This window comes from Thunnus maccoyii, chromosome 24, assembly GCF_910596095.1.
Source record: "Thunnus maccoyii chromosome 24, fThuMac1.1, whole genome shotgun sequence".
Classification (NCBI taxonomy): domain Eukaryota; kingdom Metazoa; phylum Chordata; class Actinopteri; order Scombriformes; family Scombridae; genus Thunnus; species Thunnus maccoyii.
Genome location: NC_056556.1, coordinates 12965691 through 12977773, shown reverse-complemented (window position 1 = coordinate 12977773; position 12083 = coordinate 12965691). Strand labels below are relative to the sequence as shown.

At 39.7% G+C, this 12083-nt stretch overlaps 1 protein-coding gene across 1 annotated transcript in view; it reads right to left on the bottom strand.

Moving 5' to 3' along the window:
* LOC121891909 (rho GTPase-activating protein 6-like) overlaps positions 1-12083 on the bottom strand; it is an 81025-nt gene that overhangs the window by 45687 nt on the left and 23255 nt on the right. The gene's annotated exons all lie outside the window — the stretch shown is intronic.

The window sequence follows — 12083 nt, the reverse complement described above, 5'->3', positions numbered from 1 at the left end:
ATGAGAACCAGTCAATCATAGAACATAATGATCCTGACATGACACACACAATCTATGTTTTTGTGTTTCCGTTTGAAAATTAGAAAGTCACTATAAAAAGTGACTTTTGACACTCTTACATAACCCAACTGTGTTTTCTACTTTCAGCCATTAAATAGGCTTCAGTTTACTACATCACACCTAGGAAACCTGGTGTTTTTGTTCACCTCAGCCCTAATTTTATGCCCACATAATACATTTATTACAATTTAGCTTCACAGATAACTATTTAACAACAGTGATTTAGCATGTTGTACAACATCTCCATAGTTACCCTCATGTTTCCTGCAACCTTTTTTGATTTAAAAAAAAAAAGCTTTTATTTTGAAGGCAAGGCAATCTACTTCCTATCTTAATGTCGGTTTCTCTGGGAAGAGAAGGAGGGGCGGGGCACTGAAGGAGGACTCTGGAAGAGGCTTTTGATTATCAACAGCAGGGTTGCTCAAATGTTTTCATGTCAGTGACCCACAAATGGAGCCCCAGTTGATAATATTTTGCTGAGGAAGCCCCATATAAGCAGATTTTAGTGTTTGGATAGTTTATGTTGCAGAACTATTGCTCCAATAGGTGAATGATATACAGTACATGTGTTATTCTGCCAGTCTCAACTGTAAATGACTGAGTCACCAGTGAAATTTAATCACTGTTCTTTTCATTCCTGGCCGGTTCATGTTATTGTATCTCAAATGTATCAAGGCAAACATTAAAATATTATGTTATGCTGTCATATGAATTATTTTTTACAACTCCTGTGAGTAATTTCTGCCATCGTCATTGGAAATATCCAGCAAATGCAGAGTGGTCAAGCGAAAATCAAAGTCATTTATCTTTCCAAGCCAAGCTGATAGTTTGGAGATACAAAGTTTCTCCCAGCGGTGACAAATAGCTTGCTGTAGGCCTAATTACATCGGGGAATAAATCACATCAGAGAGAATTAAACGGATGGCCCACAGAACCAAAACTGTGACCGATTGCTTCCATTGTAAAAATCAGTAGTAATTTTTATTTATGAGCATTCCTCTTTTCAAATATGCTCTTAGGAGTCACCATGAAAGGCCAGTCCGCCACTAGAGGATTGGAAACTGGAGGGGGGGGGACTTTTCTTGGGTTTGTGCAATACTCTGATGTGGAACCAACGTTGGGTAATCTGTGTCAAAAGACTCGCTGCTTGCATCCAACCTCATAAAAACAGAAGTATGCAAGACAAATAGAGCACAACCCGGTTTTATCAAGGACACGGTGGCCGTCGAATATGGGCCGGCCTCATATACACACACACACACACACACACACACTTAGTGAGAGGTAATGAAAACCACTTGCTTTGCCCTGCGTTGGCAGCCAGGACACACATGCAGGAGTTGGTTTATTCAGAATGGCACAAACTAACCACAGTGCCCTCTCTAATTTCATATACAGTGTGTGTGAATGAGGGAATGAGTTAATGAGTAAGGGACAGACACTAAATTCTTCTCTGCTTATCAGATAATGCCGTAACCATTTAAAGAATGCTGAGAAGTTAAGAGGGACACTTACTTTACTCTAAAAATCTGGAGATAACAGATAAGCTGCTGAAGACTGACTCAGCCGTAAACCAGGAGCTGTACTGTACTGCAATGTATATCTCACACAGGCATCATCAAAACCCTCTAATGTTATAAAGTTACCGGCAACAGAAAACCTGTTCTTGCAGATAATAACTCTTTGATAGACTGGCTGCTTATCAGATTTCGTCTAAATGAGGTTTGCTTCAAACATTTGAGGTGTGCTTCCTCGGAAAAAAAAAATCTCTTTGGATCGAATGAAATTGGGATACAAGGTGGAGCTGTGAGGTATGCAGTGGTTGATATTATGACTTTAAGTGCGTTTGTGACATTCTGAACATTCATTCATTTTATCATAAAGGCTTCTTCAGAGTCACAAAGGAGCTGGAGCACATCCTAAACTCTTCTTCATCTTCATGTCTGCATACAAATCACGTTACGTGTGGTTGGAATGAGGAAGGAGATGAGCACAGGAAGGACGTGCAAAGACCGCATCTATGAGTGACTTTTTTTGAATATGCAAAACAAAACTGAAAACACATTCATCTTCAGTTTTGGTCACATTTTTGTTATATAACCAACTTCTGATGTGAGGATATGAAGAAATAAATGACTAAAAAATAACCGACCAATAAAAATTCTTGTCCAAATCCCCTTTTTACTGCAGAGAAACCGTCCTGTTTACTGTGACATTGTTTTTTTGGTGTTGAGACTCACTGTTTTCTGAAACAATGAACTTTTTTAAACCTGAGATTCTAAACCTATCAGATCCACTCAGGGGATGTTTGCTTCATTAAATAAAACAGCAACAATCATACGCATCTACTGTTCATCTAATGCTTGAAGTGAATGAGTCATTATGTATACAATCACTTCATTTCAATGCTAAGTCAAGCAAACTATTTCAAATCAAACAGTGGATCATAGCACTGTTGAAATATCTGGACAAAACAATCCCAACTCAAGCTCCACTTACTAGCTTTTTCCTGATCTTTCAACCTTATTACACTGCCTTCATCAGCAGATGGAGTTTGCACAGCCGACATGCATTGCAAGTTGTTATTATTTCATTTATAGCACTTTTAGGACTCATCTCATCTAGCATCTCATCTATTTCTGAAGCAATTCAGTAGACGCTGATGTATTCAGTCTTTTAAATACAGTAAAATAATTATTACATAGTGTGATAAGAAAAAGAGACATTAAATTGAAAAATAGAGCTAGATTCTAGAAGGAATATAGAAGGGAGGAGAAAGACATAAAGACTATGATGTGATGTGATGTAAGATTTTTTTTTCCCTCTTAAAGACACTGAAGTTCAGTTGTAAGGTTAGAAGCTGTGTTTTATGGTCCTGTAGGAGGAGCCCATTGTCTCCTAAAATGGTGTTTCAATGGTCCCAATGAGACCATGGCTGTCTCACACACACATACACACACACACACACACACACACACAATGCACAGAGCCTGTGGGAGAGGGAGGGAAGGCTGGAGGAGAGGAGAGAAAGAAGAAGCGAGGAGAGGACATGACGAAGCATTGGATGTGTGCAGTTCCTCATGCATGTTGCAGTTGGCAGGGATCGGCTACTACTGCACGTTAGAACACGATGAAATTGTTTGCGAAGGGTCACCGCGAAGCGCAGCCCGTATCCACACATCCCCCCCCCCCCCCCCCCCCCTCCCGCCCCTTCCACCTCAGCCAGCCATCACTTCTCATCTCATCTTGAAATTGTTAAAGTGACGCTGAAATGAGGCCGCGTGCGATCATATATCAATTTCAAAGCACGCTCAGGATTTTCCACTGTTGAATTTGGCACGGCAGGTTTGTGTTGATATATCGCATCCCTGCTATTAAGTCGATCTGGAGAAGGAGCAGCTTGGAGTTTGGGCAAGAGAGGTGACAGTGAATAAAATTTATACTGATTTAAATCTATAACATAATTTCTTTTTTCTGTTTGTAATCCCAATTGGCCGTTAATGCATCTATCCTAAAATGAAATAGACCAAAATATGACGACACACTGCTGAAATCCCCCGTTGTAAATATACAGTAACTCTTGCTATTTCCAATATAATTTTACAGGGAACACATGAGACCAGCCTGTAATTCCAGTAACTATATGGTCAGCTGCAAAACGCTAATGTTTACATCCTTCAGTCGGGAGGTGCAGCACCCTCCTTCCAAAAGCTGGATGCCTGAGTTGTGAAATCACTCCCATCGAGTGGAAAGTATTCTGTTAAAGTGCTTTAAGACGATCCAGTAAATGACAGAGAAAAATCCTGCGAGGCCTTTCGATATGTTTAATAAACACTTGCAGAATAGATGTTGCAAGCGCAAGATCGAAGTATTTGCGCGTCGCATCTCACACACACACACACACACACACACACACAACGTCGCCTCACTCTCAGAGGGCGTCAGGTGAAAACTCGAGAAACTCGAGAAACAAAGCTCATAACAACAGTTGGGAAGGGTATTCTCGTTATTTCCAAACAGCTGCTGAAAATAGGCATTACAACATCATGAAGATTTATCCAATTTAATAGTATCATCTCTTTACCTCCAGATATTTATAGATGACATGACCCACAAAATAACACAACATCAGCAAATAAAGGGAACGTTTATTTCAGTTCCTTGTTTTATTATGCTGTTTTTTTGTTGGTTTTTTTAGCCACACTGGTGGTGAGTCTCTACAGATGGCAGTGTCAGTTGGTTGGTCAGTCGGCCTTTGGTTCAGACTCATATCTCAATAATTATTGACTGGATTGCCATGAAATTTCGACAAGATATCCATGGTGCCCAAAGGATGAATCCATCCTAAGAACGAAAAGTGTAGGATTCAGTAGCATCTAGCAGTGAAGTTGCGGATTGCAACCCCTTACTATCATCCCTCCCTTTCAAGCATGTAAGAGAGCCTACGGTGGCTGCAAAACTCACGAAAATGCTAAAGGATCTCTCTACAGCCAGTGTTTGGTTTGTCCGTTTTGGCTACTGTAGAATCATTGCAGTGCAACATAGCGATGCAACATGGCAGCCTCCGTGGTAGAGGATCCGTTCCCTATGTAGATATGAATGGCTTCTTTTAAGGTAACAAAAGCACAATGATTCTTAGTTTCAGGTGATTCTACACTAGTTAAAACATACTTATGAATATTATATTCCATTTCTGCCAAGTCCTTCCTGCTAGATGCCACTAAATTCTGCACACTGCGCCTTTAACAACCCTGCGAGTATCACTACGTCACCAAGTTTCTAGAAGCTTCAGAAAAGAAGAAATTCACAAATATAACTTCCTGCCTGCAGATAATGTTTATGTTATCTAAAAATGTACAATTTCTTCACTAAAGTATCTGAAAAATCTGTCTGTTAATGAAAGTCATTTATAGAAATCTCATAAGATATTTCATTTATCCTTTAATATATGATCCTTTTATATATATGACAATCATACAGCTGATAAAAAGGAGCAAAAGAGAAAAACTACGGTCACTATAGCCTTATGTTTACCTACTTATTAGCTTGTTGTCTTTCAGTTATATCTCTCATCCTTTCAGACGCTGAACTTTGACCTTGGTTTCACAAGACAGCCCTTAGAACGAGTCTAAGAGAGAGAAAAATGAGAGAAAGGAGAGAGGGTAGGGGGGGAATGGTAAAAACTGGGCACACATAAACGAATTTACAGCAGGAGCAGCACAAAGCAGCTCTGGGGGATGACCTCAGAACTGGGGAATGTGTGTGTGTGTATGTGTGTGTGTGAGTAAAACAGAGAGAGAGAGAGAGAGCGAGAGAGAGGGAGAGAGGGAGAAAGACTGAGAGAAAGAGAGACAGTCCTCCTTCACCAGTGTAGAGTCACTCCTTCGCTTGCGAGGGAAATACAGAAGTCACACAAACATACGTTATTAACAAATTACGCCTTGTCAAGGGTCTCAGACCACGGTCTCACTCCAGAGATGACCCCCGTCCAGCGGAAAATATGTTTTTTTAGAGGAACCAATCACTCAACATCCACCAAACACAGGACACACACACACACACACACACACAACGTGACGACAGCGTGGGTCTGGATTCAATCTGGACGCTTCTATCAACAGGCCAACCCACTTGTCCTAAATCTCCATACTCTGTCCTGAGGGCCAATAGACAGAGAGAAGGGGAGAGGGGGGGCCGGCAGGGATGTAAGTGAAGAATTTTGGGTACTAGCCCAGCGTGGCTATATGGCTTTCATCTCCATACCACCTCCATTAGACCATGCTTAAAAAGCGGCTGGCAGGTCAGAACTATTTGGCCCTGACCCTAGGCTACTACATTTTGCAAGATAGAAGAGTGTTGTTTACAAGAGAGTAGGACATTGAGGGTGTAGAGGGGTGAGCTTTGTGAAATTTTAATTGGAATACAGACACACACACACGCTCAGAGTAGAGAGTTCTCATGGTGAAAGTTCAAAAATAACATTTGAAATTGGATGAATATTGACCACAGGTATTGGAGGCATGGGAAAATTGACTTCAGAGGGTTCTTTCATCCAAACAAACACTCACGATGACAATGCAAGTATGCCGATGTGTTTCCATCAGTAGACTCGAACGTAGTACGATTCTCAGCAAACATCACAATTTTTACCTAATTCCTAGACATACATACATTATATCTGTACATTTTCAATGACTTGTAGGTGTGTGCTTACCCAGTTGGTTGTGGCCAAACCAAAGGGTGGAATCAGTGACACACACAGAAATGTCAAAGAAACCAGATAACAGTGTTGCAAGGACAGTTTTTTTTACTCATCACCTTGACAAGACTGATGTCCGCATGTTTGTACACAAAAACTGCATATAGAAATTTCCTCATTTAAGGTGAAGCAACTCTTGGTCTGCCTGGAACAGCGAGGACAAGCAATGTATCTTCAGCCAAACACTCAAATCAATATCCAAATCATCATTCATTTCTGTAGTTTCTGATGAATAATTCATCTTAGTGGTAGGTTTAGCTAGATGTCAGTTTGACATAAAAAAACAACTCATTCTCCAATTCCTCACATTCTTTCTTATTGTAATCTGCCTATAGCTCATTTTCTTCCTCCAAACATGAGGCACCGCTTGCTATCACATGTCAGCATTCATTCTCCTATACAAATGCTTTTGTTTCTTTTTTTTTTGGGTCATTTCCTGCAGCTGGCTTTGTTTACTTGACCAATGAAAAAAACTAAAAGTAGCCTAGACACCACATTAAAAAAAACACTCCTAGCATGAATGCACTACATGAAAAAGAAGCACTTTCATGTGCACATCTTTATCAGAACATATAAGATAAAGAATCATTCTCAATAGTTTTCAAAGCAATTACAGCCAGCGAGTGTACTGTTGGTCTTGTTCCAGTTGAATCATCTTTTAAAACCAGTATTGTTGACTCTGTCACTCCACCTGGCGAGTGGACTGAAAGAATTGCTACATGCAAAATAACCCCTCAAATACTGATGATAAGGGCACCACTTCAAGTTAAGTGCTGCCAGTCAAACTGGATTCAAGTGGGTCGAAAGAACCGGTTTAGCACTTTCAGTCTGATTTAAAAATGATTACAGTGCCACAAAAAACATATTATATTAATATTTCAATGCTTTTTAGCATTCATCATTTGGTCTCATGCATAGCACACATCGTCCATTGGTCACCTACACCAAGTCTTTGAGCAAGGCATTAGATCAATCACTGCAAAAAGTGTGGAAGTGCATGCTCCTTTCCTGCAGAAGTAATCATTTGACAAAGAAATACAAATAATCTGACTTTGGACAGGTCAAAGTGATAACATTTACTGCTCACAAGACAAATGGAATCCAGTACCAGCATGTGTTTCTTAATGTTTTTGTGTGTGTGTGTGTGTGTGTGTGTGTGTGTGTGTGTGTGCAGGTGTTATTCATGTCAGCATGCATACCTCTCTGAGCCTGCGTGTTTTCATCACCTGACTCTTAGTGACATCACCGCAGAGGGAGAAAAGAAATCAGGTTTCTGTTAGTGAAGTCTGCCTGCGTGTCGGTCTCTCCGCACATCTACGTATATGTTTATCTGTTTGGTCTCATCTGTCTGTCTCTCCGCTCGTGTATATATCTGCTGATCTGACCTTCCACCCTTCCAGCCATCTATCCATCTGTCTGCCTGCTGCTCTGACAGCTTGTTTGCCTGACTGGCTTTCTCCTTGTGAATCTGTAAATAATGCTGGGTAGGTTTTCCATTGTGATCACATTAAAATGTCTAAAAATGATTTGACCTGTGTTATATATTTTGTTGAGTTGTGTACTTCCCAAACGTTTCCAACAATGTTTAAAACCCAGAAAAATCTGTCATTTTAATCAAGGTAACAGTCCGTTTCACTCGGTCACCTGTCAATGGCGTCATATCCCCTTTGCACATGCGTCAGTGTTGTGGTTATCTGCCAGAAACTGTCATAAATTGACTTTTTATCCCGTTTTAAGCCACATTTTACGATATACTTTTTATCGCTTTTAACTTTATCTTTTTACCGGATGAAGGATTTTAGTCATCAGAGGTCTGGATCTTAAGTTATCAGAGAAATAAGCTGAGCAAACGTCAACGGCAGCTCAACTCTAAGCCCCTTCACACGTCCTGCGTTCGCCGAACAGCGATGGAGAAACGCTGATTTCTTTAACATGAAACTGCTTTATTCTGACTTTCTACCGGTTTTAATCACCAGGTCTGTTCATTTTTGAGAGGAGGAGACCTCTGCAGATAATTCAGCTCCCGATAAAAAATCTCCTGAATGATGAACACTGAAGGAATCCTAACAGGAAGAATCTGACTGCAATGATGGCAATTGTGGCTGTTAAGCAATGAAGACATACAACATACAACAACTCCCATGATCCCACATTACTTCACGACATCATCAAACTCCGTCTTTTGGTATTGTTTTGATTGAGAGACCCCTAGCGGCGGAAATTACATATTGTGCATTTAAAGAAGTAAATGTCTTTAATCCTCGACTTTGAGGGTTGCAGGCATGAATATATAACTACATGTACTTTTGATTAGCAGTTTTCAAGACGTAGTCACTTAACTTGTGTTTTTGAAATCAGGGCCGCTGATCCTAATGTTATTTAACATTTGGTTCACATACAGACACATAGAAACCATTGTCCCTTATTGATTTCCTTTAATACATCTATGCCAATCACATCAGGAAATGTATTGGAAAAAAGATTTTTTTTTAAAAATGGTGCCAACTAAGATGTGTAGTGTGCAAAATGGGATCTAATATTTCATATATTTACTGATATGCCTCATAGGAAATAAAGTATCATTTAATTTTCAGTCACTACTTTCAATCATTACTTTTGTGCTTTAGATTTTATTGTATTCATTGAGTCTCGTCCTTTTGCTCGTGTGTGTTTTTGTTTTTCTCAGATCAATATGATGAGGAATGGAGCTCATGTGCACAACAAAAACAACCTGTTTGTTCCTCAAGTGCACCTCGACGGCCTTGTTGTCTGTGTAATAAAAGCTGTTTTGTTTTTTTGTTTTTTCCAAATACAAATACCTTGTCTTCAGCTCCAGCTCCTCTACCTTAATGCACACGTGCACGCGCCTCCCTAATGTTTTCTGCCACAACAGTTGCCATGGTGTCTCAGCTCGCCAGCTGTGCCAGACAGCACAATAACAAGGACGTGTGTATTTCTGTGATAGGGTGTGTATGCATGTGTTTATGTATCCACATATCAGCATATAATTTGATGCAGTGATACAGTCTCATAGAGTGCTGTGATCCCTCAGAAACTATCAATTATGTATTTCACATGCAGTCAAATATTTGTGTAATGTCAAGTCTGAGAAATATTGCTCTGTGCTATTGTAGTTTTGAATAAATGCAGCCTCCATTCCTGCCATTTAGAATTATTTTCACATCAAGCCAAACTGTTGAGAAAACATTACAGAATACCGTGGGAAAATAATTGCAGAGATTTCTTTTTTTTGCTGTGTGATGCATTTGCTGGCTGAAGGAAAGCAGAAAATAGCCTTTACTTGTTGCCATAGCACCACAGTGAAAGCGTCTGGATCATTATGGGAAACAGAGAGAGCGATGAAAGATCACCATGCTCACATGAGCTTAGATTTTGGGAGCAAAGTCACAGAAATGTCTTGGGTTCTGAAATATTACTTTAAAATATCAGAATTGAATTTGAGTTATGAAGTCTAGACGTGAGACAAAAGGTATTCGAGGAAAAACAACACACATAAATAAACGTATGGCGTATTTTGACCCATATTTAAGAAAAAAAACAACAGCTTTCGTGCAAAATTGATTTTGCGTCTGATCCACATAGCACAGTGTAACATACCATAACTCTAACCACTAAAAAAAAAACATGGAGGCTTTCCCACAAATTCAGACATTTTTCTTTAATGAAAGGTGGCAGGACTTTAGAAAACACCAGCTCCACGCCTGCTATGATATGTCAAGCCATCCACACTTTGCATAATAACAACAAAAACTCCTTTTCACTTTCACTGCTCTCTTTTGTCAGCAACACAGTTCAGCCTGACGTTGAAGGTCGAAACCAATTCTTGAGTAAACTAAAAGAACAGCCGTTGCAGAGCCTCTCTCTCTCTGGTGAGCAAATCTCCAGAGACGCCTGAGCGGAGGGTTTGGAATAGCTTGAATAATAGAATAAAATGTCCACTGAGTGATGTGACGTGAGTGTGTTGGCTCAGCCTCCTTCAGCTGAAGGATAGCATCTCTCTCGGCACATTTATCTAAACACTTTGTGTGCCTGTGTGTATGTATTTGCACTTAGGCTTTTTTTGTGTGTGTGTGTGTGTGTATGAATCTACCATCATGGATGTTTGAGATCTGGTAATAATAATTCTGGGACATTCTGAAGTCTCTGCTTATACTTAGTGTTAAGCTCTGAGGTTGAGTTTATAAGATTATATGTTTTACATAAACTCATACAAACAAGATTTTTACTTTGGGTTTTAAGAATTCCAAGATGTGGATCCAGGCTGAATTTCACAACTGGGCAAAGCAGGCAAATGCACAAGAGACCGACCCTCAGGGGCCCCAAAAGCTCCAGGTTCTTTAGGGTAATTTGGAATGTTTGAAGTTTGCTAAACTGGATGTTTTTCCACCACTATACACTCAGGCTGCTCTGGTATTATTCCCTTATCTTGTGTCAAAATCTTGTTTTATTGGTATTATTCCAGCTTAGAGGTACTGGTTGGTTTCTGGGTCTCTGGACATATAATGAAGCGTATAATGAAGAGAGGGGTAAGGTAGTGGGTCAAAAGGGGCCCAGTAGCAACTGTTTAACACAGCCATGATGTTGACTCTCAGGCCTTTAGGATATAATATAATCCCAAGTATGGCAGATGACCTGGAGCTCATACTGTGAGTGTACCAAAAACAAAGATCTTCTTACTACCTGTTGAGGTTATCTGCTGTGTTTTGGTCGAATTTTTTTTCTTCTACCTTCAGCTGAGTTCGTTTGCTGATCAAATTGGTCATATGACTATTTTTTCAACCGATGTTATTACAATTTTAAATATCCTGAAATGGGGTAAAGGTCAGGACAAGTTCAAGAATGAACTTTCACACTCGATTCTAAGGACTGTAAGTTGTTCATGTCCACATTTAACAGGTAAAACAATTGGGAGTGCTTTCACAAAATGAATCTGCTTTGATTGATTGATGATTGAAAGTACTTTAGTATAGTATAATAGAAAGTATATTCTTATAGTCACTACAAAAGTGTCTCAATTGCCATTTTATATACTACAATACCAGTCAAAAGTTTGGACACACCTTCACATTCCCTTGAATGAGAAATGTGTCCAAACTTAACTACTTACTGTATTGCATTGACAAACTAAAATCACGTTGTCATAGCAATTCATGCAAACTGTAGAATTTCAGTGTTAGAACATCTGATCTATATAGTCAGCTTGGGCACTTTTGTATAGTTTTTTTGTAGGTTTCAAACCATTTTTATTCACTCTCAATTTATTTTTTTGTTTGATTATTGGGAGACTCTGCTCCATTTCTTTTCAAAACTAATCTAATCCCACAGAGGACTGCTGCCACAGGCAATCAGTCATATATTGAGGACAGTGTGACTCATCCGTGTACACTGGCTGAATGGTAAGCACACATCCAATCACCTGCTCGCATGCGAATTGGTTTGCTTAGAGCTGGCAGCGCTTTGTTTAATCATGTTGTTGGGGTTTTTTTTATTTTTTTTTATGCAAATCCTGTTTAAATGAAATCACACAGCCACTGCAGACAGAGACGAGGACACGTAGACGAAATGGAACTCAATAGCCGAGTGTATCGTATTTGGCTCGGGCTGCTTTTATTATTGTGCTTGTTTACAATGATAATCAGCTCAACCTGGTGACTATTTCACTTGTTTCCAATGCAAATCAACTCGTCTCATGAATTTCAGGTGTCAGGTGCGTCTCAATACAGGACGTGGGACATCATAACAA